Here is a 13,683-nt window from a genome sequence, read left to right as displayed (position 1 = left end):
GATTTGATAATTACCGTCTCTCATCTGCTGCTGGACTCCCCTCCCGTTGTTCAGCATGCTGCTCCAATTGGGGTGGTGCTGATGGTGCTGCTGCAGATGTCTCCTGCCTTCTCCTGCGCCTGGTTGCTGTCTTGGGTGGCATGTTGGGTGTGGCTGTGGGTCCCACTGTCTTGCTTTTATATATGTCTTGTGGGCAGAGCTACTGAGCATGCTCAGACCAAAAAACCGGATCCGGCCGCCGGATCAGGCTTTCGCCGGATCCGGCGCATTGTGGCGCTCATAGGCTTTCATTGTGTCAAAAAGCCGGACGCGCCGGATCCGGCGTGTCCGGCTTTTTCGCCGGAGACAAAAAACGTTACAGTAGACGTTTTTTCCAGACGCCGGATCGCGACACATTGCCGGATCCGGCGCAAACCGGATGAAATGCATGGCGATCCGGCGCAAATGCAAGTCAATGGGGGGGGGAACCGGATCCGGCATTGAATTTCGCCGGATCCGGTTTCTGTCAAAAGCGCCGGATCGCGCCTGAAGGCGAAAACCTGATGTGTGAAAGAGGCCTTACTGAGCATGTAGCTACTATATCTTATGGCCCCAAATCAGGCCAAAAATAGGGTAAGCAGTTGTCTTTATCAGTATACTCACTCTGCGTGTGTGTAGACTTGTGCCGTGTCCCTCCACCCTCAGCGTGTTTCGTCAACACTTCCTCAGGAGGCGTGTCGGGGAAGAAGGAGACCAGACCTTTAAACTTTACCTGCGCCAGTGAACTACTAAAAAATAATCACGTGTGCCGCTCTAGGTGTCATGGAAACGTGGCGCGCCGTACCTTTCCCTCACCTTGCCGGGAGTGACCCATTATATCCGGTCATTGAACCGCAAACTCACAGGCAGCCTTGGTGATGGCTGCTGTGTCAACAAGTTCACAGTGCCGGAAACTGACTGGTCCCAAGGCAGATGGAAATAAACGGCACGCACCATCCAAGGCAAATGAGTAACACCGCGATATGTATTGCAGGACATGTTACATATTGTCAAAGTGATATTAATCAAAATTAAACTACTATTGTGCCTGGTAGTGTTAAAGTGTTCATCGTGCAACTCATAACAAGTTATTTATATTATACATACAATCTAAGACTATGCAATATACTAAGTTACTAAAATTAAAATACAATAGTATATATAAAAAAACACAATGTTGGTGACAAATTACATGCATAAATATTAAAAAAATTAATGATATAACTATATCACCATTGTAACTATTAGTGTTGGATGCTCCTAGTGCATACTCTGAGTTATTTATATATAATTACACAACATTTTTTAAAAATGGGAAGAAGGGGCATGGCACAAGTCTTCACACACGCAGAGTGAGTGTATTGATAAAGACAACTGCTTGCCCTATTTTTGGGCTGATTTTGGGCTATAAGATATAGTAGCTACATGCTCAGTAAGGGTCTGTGCACACGGTGCGGTTTCTACTGCGGCTCCGCAGCTGCGGATCTGCAGCAGAACTGCAGGTGATGTACAGTACCATTATAGCCTATGTAAAATAAAAAAACGCTGTGCACATGCTGCGGATGTTTTTGCGCGGAAAAAAAAGCAGCATGTGACTTCATTTGTGCGGTTTTGCTGCAGTGGAAAACCGCACAAAAACGGCAGTAAAACCGCAAAAAAAGGACGAAAACCGCAGGAAAAATGCAGGTCATTTGACCTGCGGATTTAGTAAAATCCGCGGGAGGATCCGCACCGTGTGCACATAGCTAATACTTTAGACCTGTTAGCACAGGATATGGACGTGTGATGTTCGGATTATTTGAGTAGTAGCGATCTGGGTGATAAAATCCTCTGTTCTCAAGCATGTAGCGCTTTATTTATTGAGGTCACATAGCCACTTTCTTTGTACTTTGTAGTTCAATATTCACTTGATGTGTTTAAAGGAGCCAGTAGCTTTTTTTTTTTTTTTTTTTTGCGTCCCTCACATCTGAGGTTACTTTAGGTTTATTTTAAATTTTTGTCTATGGGATGGTTTTGAATTCAATAAAATTTGTCTTATCAATTCGAAAAATGTTATGCTTTTTCTGTTCACTTCCTAAATAGGTATAAGGATAATAGTGGTAACAGATGGGTATTTGTAAGCTTTAGGGCTCATACTCACTTGCAAGAGACTCGCACGATTCCTGTGCGAGTCTCTCGCATGAAAACCTGGCCCTGGGACTGGAGCGTGCGGCTGCATAGAAATACTTGTAGCTGTACGCAGCGATCCGAGTGCCGGCGGCAGTGCCAGGTTTTCATGCGAGAGACTTACACGAGAATCATGCGAGTCTCTCGCAAGTGAGTATGAGCCTTTATAGCAGTGCTTATATTAGAAAGAGCTAGTAAGCATTGTGCATATTCGGTCCGCACTACCTACGAGCGGTGGCTGGCAATCTAGGCAGCGAGCATGAAACAGTCAGTCTACTATACTGAAAATGGAGAGTTTTTTAATAAGAGATTGCAAAGTCTCTTGCTTGCACTTTGCCATTATACCCATTAAAGAACACCAGAGAACTTTCCTTTTAGCATCTAGGTGTCAACATTAAGGCCACAATCGCATGCTCTGTACTTGGTCAGTATTTTACCTCAGTATCTGTAAGCCAAAACCAGGAGTGGGTGATAAATACAGAAGTGGTGACGGGTTTCTATTATACTTTCCTCTGATTTTTACTCTCCTGGTTTTGGCTTAAGGGGGCTTCACACATAGCGATATTGCAATATTGCTAAAGCGTCACCGATTTTGTGACGCAGCAGCGATATTGCTAGCGATATCGCTATGTGTGACACTTACCTCTGACCGCCTCCCCCGCTGGCTATCGCTGATCGCGTGAGAACGTCCAGGGCCGTTTCTCGTCGGCTTCCTGCTGGCGCTGACGAGCGACGCGTGGACGCAGGCGGAGGACTTCATCATCGCTGCGTGTGACAAGTAAGTAACGACAGCTGCTGCGATCTGCCTGTGTGGCAGCTCACTAGCGACCATTTAGCGATGTACCAGCGATCCTGACCAGGTCATATCGTGGTCGGGATCGCTGGTGCATTGCTAAATGTGACGGGGCCCTTACACATACTGAGGTAAAAAACTGGCCAAATATGTGATTGTGGCCTAATTGTTTTACTCACAAAAAACAGCTAATTTATATTGAATTAAAAAATGACTAATATACTGTGTATAAGGGTTATGTAGTTCTGAGAAGCTGTGTGGCGACAACCACATGTAGAGCTGGTCCTGCTCCCCCTTCTTTGTGTCACTACCTGATAGGTGACAGTGCTGGCCACTGTGCTTAGCCTCTGAGCCAGATGATACAGGTCAGCAGGATTTTAAAAGGAGCCTGTCTGCACAGAATGTCTGTTCAAACAGTGTTTTGCTGTAGTATATCCTATTTGTGCATTGGGGCAGGAATGTGGGCAGCTTTTTCAGCTCTGCATCGGCCACTCTGTACGAGCCTCCTCACGGGCACATTCATCTCACAACAGTCAAGGTTTGAATCTGCACATGCGCCCCCACTGGCTCCATTTTGCTAAATGTCAATCTGCACATGTGCCGCCATTTTGCTGAAGACCCTGCCCACATTCCCACCCCAATGCACAAAAGAGATCACAGTTTCGAACACTGATGGTGGAGCCTGGGTGATATCAGATTCTGACTGCTGATGCGCTTGTAAAAGGTATAGACACCACGCCCTAGAGTCAGTCGACTTTCAGCAGGGTTGCATTATCCTGTGAAATTCATCATGACTATTTTAATCAGTCTGAAACATCTCCTGTAAACTAGTGTGGAAACCTAGGATATTAGAATGCTAACCAATGAGAAGATGTGCGCCTAACACAGAATTTACGACAGCATTTGTTGCCCTATAAGGTGACCATTCACAAACATAGCAGCTGTCTCAAATCTTCCAGCCCTTATTGCTGTCTCTGGATGCTCTGCGCTTGTGAGTTTCTCCATTTCAGCATACTCTATACATCACAGACATTGCTAGAATGAAGGGGGTCAGGTCAGGCAGGGATAGCTACTCTGTACTAGTCCCTCACCATTTGATTGCTGAGCTGCGTAGTCAAGTACAAATCAGTAAATTAGCTTAAAGTTCTGGTATAGTGAAAATGTGGGAAGTGTGAGCCAGGCAAAACTAGCAACAAGATTTTTTTTTTTTTTTAACACATTTTTAAGATGCAGGTAATGTAGATATATCCTGATTAAAAGTGTCATTCCTGTCTTTGGACCTTAATATTCACTCGTCAGCAGCACGGAAAATCCATGGATTTATCATACTGATAAGTGAGTAAACAGAAGACACGGCAGGGCTTCAAAGCTGTAACATTCTGGTGTAACCAGTGATGAGCACAAGTGCTTGTTACAATAGTTTGTCCAGGGTGCTTGGGTATGCAGCCGAGTATCACGGTTGCTTGAGTGACATGTCTGAGTCCCCACGGTGGCATGTTTTGTGGCTGTTGCCTATTTTAGCACAGGAATGAACGTTTCTGCCTAGTCACCAGTCCTGTGAGCTCATCGGAAATCAAATAAAGTGGCCGTCTGGAACTCCTATGTCACTGAGTTTGAGCGCATTGGGCTGAAGATGAGCTAAAGCACTTGCTCCTGTGATAAAACAGGGGCGGTCCGGTCCGTTGGGCGTCGCAGGTCCGGGTCCGGCACGCCTCATCTTCATAAAATGTCATCTTCCTTGCTACTTGTCTTGGTTCCTGCGCAGGTGTACTGATCTGCCCTGTTGAGGGAAGGGCCAAGTACTGCAGTGCGCAGGCGCTGTGCCTCTCTGACCTTTCCTGGTGCCTGCGCACTGCAGTACTTGGCCCTTCCCTCAACAGGGCAGATCAGTACACCCGCGCAGGAGCCATGGCACGAGGCAAGGAAGATGACATCGTATGAAGATGGGAGGCGCCGGACCTGTGACACCAGTCGCACCGGACCACCCCTTAGATCTGGGGCTTATCTGTAGCGTTACAGAATGCTGTAGATAAGCCCTGAAAGGCAGTGACCGCATCTCATAGCTGAAAAAGGAGGTGACGGGTTCCCTTTAATACATAGCAGGGGTACATTTATAAGGTTCTCTCAGCCCAAGTACATTTTTTTTTTTTTTAAACAGATCCAATTGTGGAACTGATTTTTGTTCCAAGATCTGTTGATTAAAATGTGCTTTGCAGGACAACCTCCTCCCCCATAAGGCAGGTGTTTATTTCAAAATTAAAAAAGCACATGGCACCAAATGGTTCTCTATTGACTAAAATGGGGTCACTTTTATTTTTGTTGTCTGTCATTTCATTAGAAAAAACAGCACAGCGTGCTGCCTGTTTCTTTCAGTGAAGATATCTGAACTTGTGAAAGTACCGTATATACTCGTGTATAAGTCGACCCGTGTATAAGTCGACCCCCCTAATTTTACCTAAAAAAACTGGGAAAAATGTATTGACTCGCGTATAAGTTGAGGGTGGGAAATGCAGCCTTAGTGGGAGACAGCGGGAGGCTGAGAGAGAGAGAGGCAACTTATGACAGGCTAACAAGCCTTTCACTTTATTGTTTTTTTAATACAGTATTTCATAACCTCATAGCAGGCTCCGTACGGGCCGTGCTAGAGGAAAACCCAGCCACCCACCTCACCTCCGCTCTTTTCAGCACGCAGCTGCGTATGAGAATCAGAGCAGGGAGGGGGTGGGGGTGGGAATGCAGGACAGAGGAATTGAAAGTTAGAGCTGCAGAGCCGGAGGGGGAGGCGGGCCAGAGCGGCCAATTGCATTTCTCCTAAGTTCTCTGACTGGTGATTCACCAGAGAGAAAGCTTCAGCGCTGCAGAGCAGGAGGGGGAGGCGGCACAGAGCGGCCAATTACATTCGTCGTACCTTCTCTGACTGGTGATTCACCAGTCAGAGAGAAAACTACAGCTCTGCAGAGCCGGCGGGGGAGGCGGGCCGAACCGCGGCTACTCATAAAGAAGACATGGCGCCGGAGCAACGCGGAGGACATCGCCGTGTGCTGGCCGGACTGCCGCGTCCCCGCAACACCTCCCGAAAAGTAAGTTTGACTTAAAAACTTGCTTGACTCGCGTATAAGTCGAGGGGGGTCTTTTTCAGCCCATTTTTTGGGCTGAAAAACTCGACTTATACGCGAGTATATACGGTACATCCTAATAGAGCAGGGAAGTCAAACTCAAATACACAGAGGACCAAAATTAAAAGCGTGGACATAGTCGTGGGCGAACCTTAATATTAAAATGTCTACAATTGACTTTTTTTTTCTTATCAAATATAACAATGAACTTTTTCATATAGAAACAAAGGGGTGCCTCATGAACAAAGTACATTTTAACCCCTTATTGACCACCAATGCATCTTTTTACTGACCTTCCGATATGAGACTAGCATCTACATACAGGTGACAATCCAGCAACCGTCAGCTGTACACTATAGCTGACAACTTGCTGCATCAGCCATGACCAATGTTGGTACCGACTACAGTAGTTTAACCCCTTAAATGCTGCTGTCAATAGTGATTACAGCATGTAGATTGTTAATAGTGTGGAAGCTCCCTCTTAAACCTTATCCCCTCCCCTAGATTTTGATCCTGATGTTTGCCTTGGCAATTCATAGCCAAATAATAGCCTTCAAGTCTGCCATCTACACTGGCCTGTTCAGAAGTTAGAAATATTTAGGTGGCAAAAACAAATTTCTTCTTTCTTATTATGCCATTTTGCATTAATTCCTGATAAGCACCTGAAGGGTTAATACCTGAAAACAATTTTGAATAAGTTGAGGGGTGCAGTTTTTAAAATGGTATCACTTTTGGGAGTTGGCAATATGTAGGAACCCCCCCCACCCCCCCACCCCAAAGTTAATTCAAAACTTACTGGGTCCCTAAAAAAGTTTTGTAAATTTCCTTGAAAATGAAAAATTACTGCTACATTTTAAACCTAAAATGCTAAAAAAATAAAATATTTTACAAATGTTGCTGATGTAAGGCAGACATGAGGGAGATGTTGTTTATTAACCCCTTCATGACCAAGCCTATTTTGACCTTAATGACCAGGCCATTTTTTGCAATTCTGACCAGTGTCCCTTTATGAGGTAATAACTCAGGAACGCTTCAATGGATCCTAGCGATTCTGAGATTGTTTTTTCGTGACATATTGGGCTTCATGTTAGTGGTAAATTTAGGTTGATAATTTTTGCGTTTATTTGTCAAAAAATCAGAAATTTGGTGAAAATTTAGAAAATTTTGCAATTTTCAAATTTTGAATTTTTATTCTGTTAAACCAGAGAGTTATGTGACACAAAATAGTTAATAAATAACATTTCCCATATGTCTACTTTACATCAGCACAATTTTGGAAACAAAATATTTTTTTGTTAGGAAGTTATAAGGGTTAAAAGTTGACCAGCGATTTCTCATTTTTACAATAAAATTTACAGAACCATTTTTTTAGGGACCACCTCACATTTGAAGTCACTTTGAGGGGTCTATATGGCAGAAAATACCCAAAAGTTACACCATTCTAAAAACTGCACCCCTCAAGCTACTCAAAACTACATTCAAGAAGATTATTAACCCTTCAGGTGTTTCACAGGAACTAAAGCAATGTGGAAAGAAAAAATGGACATTTTAATTTTTCCAACAAAAATTTTCTTTTAGCATCAATTTTTTCATTTTCACATGGGCAACAGGATAAAATGGATGCTAAAATTTGTTGGGCAATTTCTCCGGAGTACAACGATACCTCATATGTGGTCATAAACCACTGTTTGGGCGCACGGCACGGCTCAGAAGGGAAGGAGCGCCATTTGACTTTTTGAATGGAAAATATGCTGGAATATTTAGCGGTTGCCATGTCGTGTTTGGAGAGCCCCTGTGTGCATAAACATTGGAGCTCCTCCACAAGTGACCCCATTTTGGAAACTAGACCCCCCAAGGAACTTATCTAGATGCATAGTGATCACTTTGAACCCCCAGGTACTTCACAAATTGATCTGTAAAAAAAAACAAAAAACACTTTTTTTTCACAAAAATTTTCTTTTAGCCTCAGTTTTTTCATTTTCACATGGGCAACAGGATAAAATGGATCCTAAAATTTGTTGAGCAATTTCTCCTGAGTGCACAGATACCTCATATGTGGTCATAAACCACTGTTTGGGTGCACGGCATGGCCCGGAAGGCAAGGAGCACCATTTGACTTTTTGAATGGAAAATTAGCTCCAATCGTTATCGGACACCATGTCGCATTTGGAGAGCCCCTGTGCACCTAAACATTGGAGCTCCCCCACAAGTGACCCCATTTTGGAAACTAGACCCCCTAAGGAACTTATCTAGACGTGTAGGGAGCACTTTGAACCCCCAAGTGCTTCACAAAAGTTTATAACACAGAGCAGTGAAAATAAAAAATATTTTTTTTTCCTCAAAAATGATTTTTAGCAGACTATTTTTAATTTTCACAAGGCTAACAGGAGAAATTGGACCACAAATCTTGTTGTCCAGTTTGTCCTGAGTACGCTGGTACCCCATATGTTGGGGGGAACCACTGTTTGGGCACACGGCAGGGCTCAGAAGGGACGGAGCGCCATTTGACTTTTTAAAATGCAAATTACTTCCAATCGTTAGCGGACACCATGTTGTGTTTGGAGAGCCACTGTGTGCCTAAACATTGGAGCTCCCCCACAAATGACCCCATTTTGGAAACTAGACCCCCTAAGGAACTTATCTAGATGTGTAGTGAGCACCTTGAACCCTCAAGTGCTTCACAAAAGTTTATGACGCAGAGCCGTGAAAATAAAAAAAAAATTTTTTCCCTCAAAAAATTATTTTTTAGTGCGCAATTTTTTATTTTCACAAGGGTACCAGGATAAATTAGACCCCAAAATTTGTTGTCCAGTTTGTCCTGAGTACGCTGGTACCCCACATGTGGGGGGGAACCACTGTTTGGGCACACGTCTGGGCTCGGAAGGGAAGTAGTGACATTTTGAAATGCTGACTTTGATGGAATGGTCTGCGGGTGTCATGTTACATTTGCAGAACCCCTGATGTACCTAAACTGTGGAACCCCCCCACAAGTGACCCAATTTTGGAGACTAGACCCCCCAAGGAACTTATCTAGATGTGTGGTGAGCACCTTGAACCCCCAAGCGCTTCACAGAAGTTTATAACGCAGAGCCGTGAAAATAAAAAATATTTTTTTTTCCACAAAAAAAAAATGATTTTTAGCCAGCAATTTTTTTTTCACAGGGGTAGCAGGATAAATTGGCCCCAAAAGTTGTTGTCCAGTTTGTTCTGAGTACGCTGATACCTCATATGTGGGTGGGGACCACTGTTTGGGTACACGTCGGGGCTCGGAAGGGAAGTAGTGACATTATGAAATGCTGACTTTGATGGAATGGTCTGCGGGCATCATGTTACATTTGCAGAACCCCTGATGTACCTAAACTGTGGAACCCCCCCACAAGTGACCCCATTTTGGAAACTAGACCCCCTAAGGAACTTATCTAGATGTGTGGTAAGCACCTTGAACCCCCAAGTGCTTCACAGAAGTTTAGAACGCAGAGACGTGAAAATAAAAAAAATATTTTTTTTTCCTCAAAAAAAATGATTTTAAGCCAGCAATTTTTTTTTTCACAAGGGTAGCAGGATAAATTGGACCCCAAAAGTTGTTGTACAGTTTGTCCTGAGTACGCTGGTGCCCCATATATGGGGGGGAACTATTGTTTGGGCACACGTAAGGGCTCGGAATGGAAGTAGTGGCGTTTTGAAATGCAGACTTTGATGGAATGGTCTGCGGTCGTCATTACGTTTGCAGAGCCCCTGATGTGCCTAAACAATAGAAACCCCCCACAAGTGACCCCATTTTGGAAACTAGACCCCCCAAGTAACTTATCTAGATGCCTGGTGAGCACTTTGGACCCCCAAGTGCTTCACAGAAGTTTATAACGCAGAGACGTGAAAATTATAAAAAAAATTTTTTCCACAAAAATATTTTTTTAGCCCCCAATTTTTTATTTTCCCAAGGGTACCAGGAGAAATTAGACCCCCAAAGTTGTTGTGCAATTTTTCCTGAGTACGCTGATACCCCATATGTTGGGGTAAACCACTGTTTGGGCACACGTCGGGGCTTGGAAGGGAGGAAGCACCGTTTAACTTTTTGAACGCAAAATTGGCTGGAATCAATGGTTGCACCATGTCGCGTTTGGTGACCCCCTGATGTGCCTAAACAGTGGAAACCCCTTAATTCTAACTCCAGCCCTAACCCCAACACACCCCTAACCACAGCCCTAACCCCAACACATCCCTAACCCTAATTCCAACCCTAACCATAACCCTAACCCCAACAGACCCCGAACCCTAATCCCAACCCTAACCACAAGCCTAACCCTAATTCCAACCCTAACCCTAATTCCAACCCTAACCCTCTTTCCAACCCTAACCCTCTTTCCAACCCTAACCCTCGTTCCAACCCTAACCCTCGTTCCAACCCTAACCCTCTTTCCAACCCTAACCCTCTTTCCAACCCTAACCCTCTTTCCAACCCTAACCCTCTTTCCAACCCTAACCCTCTTTCCAACCCTAACCCTCTTTCCAACCCTAACCCTCTTTCCAACCCTAACCCTCTTTCCAACCCTAACCCTCTTTCCAACCCTAACCCTCTTTCCAACCCTAACCCTCTTTCCAACCCTAACCCTCTTTCCAACCCTAACCCTCTTTCCAACCCTAACCCTCTTTCCAACCCTAACCCTCTTTCCAACCCTAACCCTCTTTCCAACCCTAACCCTCTTTCCAACCCTAACCCTCTTTCCAACCCTAACCCTCTTTCCAACCCTAACCCTCTTTCCAACCCTAACCCTCTTTCCAACCCTAACCCTCTTTCCAACCCTAACCCTCTTTCCAACCCTAACCCTCTTTCCAACCCTAACCCTCTTTCCAACCCTAACCCTCTTTCCAACCCTAACCCTCTTTCCAACCCTAACCCTCTTTCCAACCCTAACCCTCTTTCCAACCCTAACCCTCTTTCCAACCCTAACCCTCTTTCCAACCCTAACCCTCTTTCCAACCCTAACCCTCTTTCCAACCCTAACCCTCTTTCCAACCCTAACCCTCTTTCCAACCCTAACCCTCTTTCCAACCCTAACCCTCTTTCCAACCCTAACCCTCTTTCCAACCCTAACCCTCTTTCCAACCCTAACCCTCTTTCCAACCCTAACCCTCTTTCCAACCCTAACCCTCTTTCCAACCCTAACCCTCTTTCCAACCCTAACCCTCTTTCCAACCCTAACCCTCTTTCCAACCCTAACCCTCTTTCCAACCCTAACCCTCTTTCCAACCCTAACCCTCTTTCCAACCCTAACCCTCTTTCCAACCCTAACCCTCTTTCCAACCCTAACCCTCTTTCCAACCCTAACCCTCTTTCCAACCCTAACCCTCTTTCCAACCCTAACCCTCTTTCCAACCCTAACCCTCTTTCCAACCCTAACCCTCTTTCCAACCCTAACCCTCTTTCCAACCCTAACCCTCTTTCCAACCCTAACCCTCTTTCCAACCCTAACCCTCTTTCCAACCCTAACCCTCTTTCCAACCCTAACCCTCTTTCCAACCCTAACCCTCTTTCCAACCCTAACCCTCTTTCCAACCCTAACCCTCTTTCCAACCCTAACCCTCTTTCCAACCCTAACCCTCTTTCCAACCCTAACCCTCTTTCCAACCCTAACCCTCTTTCCAACCCTAACCCTCTTTCCAACCCTAACCCTCTTTCCAACCCTAACCCTCTTTCCAACCCTAACCCTCTTTCCAACCCTAACCCTCTTTCCAACCCTAACCCTCTTTCCAACCCTAACCCTCTTTCCAACCCTAACCCTCTTTCCAACCCTAACCCTCTTTCCAACCCTAACCCTCTTTCCAACCCTAACCCTCTTTCCAACCCTAACCCTCTTTCCAACCCTAACCCTCTTTCCAACCCTAACCCTCTTTCCAACCCTAACCCTCTTTCCAACCCTAACCCTCTTTCCAACCCTAACCCTCTTTCCAACCCTAACCCTCTTTCCAACCCTAACCCTCTTTCCAACCCTAACCCTCTTTCCAACCCTAACCCTCTTTCCAACCCTAACCCTCTTTCCAACCCTAACCCTCTTTTTAACCCTAACCCTAACCCTCTTTTTAACCCTAACCCTCTTTTCAACCCTAACCCTCTTTTCAACCCTAACCCTAACCCTCTTTTCAACCCTAACCCTAACCCTCTTTTCAACCCTAACCCTAACCCTAATGGAAAAAAAAAAAAAAAATATTATCTTTATTTTATTAGTTCTGCCTACCTATGGGGGTGATAATCGGGGGGTTTATTTACTTTTTCTTTCATTTTGATCACTGTGAGAGTGGTCAAAATGAAAGAATGGAATCTGCAGCCGGCAGATTCGGGCGGGCGCACTGCGCATGCGCCCGCCATTTTCAAAGATGGCGGCGCCCATCATCCGGACCCGAGGGACACCGGGAGGGACGGGGGGACACCGGAGGTACCGGGGGGGGTGAGGGGGGGATCGGAGGCTGGCGGGGAGCAGAGGGAATGGGAGGGGGGCAGATGATGACAGCGGCGGCAGATCGCCGCTGTCATTCAGTTGCGGGGGGGCGATCGCCGGTGGGGGGGGGGGTGGAATCGGTGTCTCCAGCCATGTCCGATGCTACAGCAGCATCGGACATGGCTGGATTGTAATATTTCATCAATTTTCATTGATGAAATATTACTATCGCTCTGATTGGCTGTTTCACTTTTAACAGCCAATCAGAGCGATCGTAGCCACGTGGGGGCGAAGGCACGCCCCCTGTGGTGAATTACAAAGCCCCCTGTATCTGCGGGTCGGGTGACCTTTCAGTGACCCCGGTCACCCGACCCGCAGGGGGGCTTTGAAGTCATGACGCCACATAGACGTCACTGGTCAGATTTGAACCAGGTTTCATGACGCCTATGTGGCGTCATTGGTCGTGAAGGGGTTAATGTTTTGTGTGGTATCAGTATCTGGGTTAAAGGGATAATCATTCAGAGTTTGAAAATTGCAAATTTTTAAACATTTTTGTAGCATTTCTGATGTTTTTATAAATAAAAAGCAGAAAATACCAACATAAATTTATCAATCTCATAAAGTACAATGTGTCACGAAAACACAATCTCAAAGTCAATGGGGAAGCATTCTGGAGTTATTGCCACATAGTGACACTGGTCAGATTTAAAAAAAAATTTTTTTTGACTCGCTAAGGGGTTAATGAATAGATCTTAGAATAAGATATTGGAATAATGTTATGTAAGAGAAGTAAAAATGAATAATGAGAAAAAAAATCAGCTCACCCCTGAGATGCTGTTCCCATCCGGGAGGAGCACGGCGTCCCTGCTGCTGCACAGCGCTGAAGTTGATAGAGGAAAATAAAATTGGAACCAGCTCAACACATCGGAAAAATTTAAAGTTCACAAAGTCTTTATTGGAAATCCTTTAAAATTGAAAGTAATGAAAAAATGGGCATCTCAGACAACAAAGCAATAAAGAGGGGTGGTGTGTGTAACAAGAATCAATATCCAAGAAAAACACATTAAATATCATGGTGCACACACAGATTAAAAATGGCTTCCTGAATATTAATTGTAACAGCAGCACAAGTGCTGAATGTCATTCATCTTGCGTG

At 45.0% G+C, this 13,683-nt stretch overlaps 1 protein-coding gene across 1 annotated transcript in view; it reads left to right on the top strand.

The window, feature by feature from the left end:
* METAP1 (methionyl aminopeptidase 1) overlaps window positions 1–13,683 on the top strand; it is a 73,992-nt gene that overhangs the window by 12,848 nt on the left and 47,461 nt on the right. The gene's annotated exons all lie outside the window — the stretch shown is intronic.

Source organism: Dendrobates tinctorius, unplaced genomic scaffold, assembly GCF_039654945.1.
Source record: "Dendrobates tinctorius isolate UK_male_01 unplaced genomic scaffold, ASM3965494v1 ptg000011l, whole genome shotgun sequence".
NCBI classification, from domain to species: domain Eukaryota; kingdom Metazoa; phylum Chordata; class Amphibia; order Anura; family Dendrobatidae; genus Dendrobates; species Dendrobates tinctorius.
Note: the sequence above shows the minus strand (reverse complement) of the source record. Positions and strands in the feature narration are given on the sequence as shown.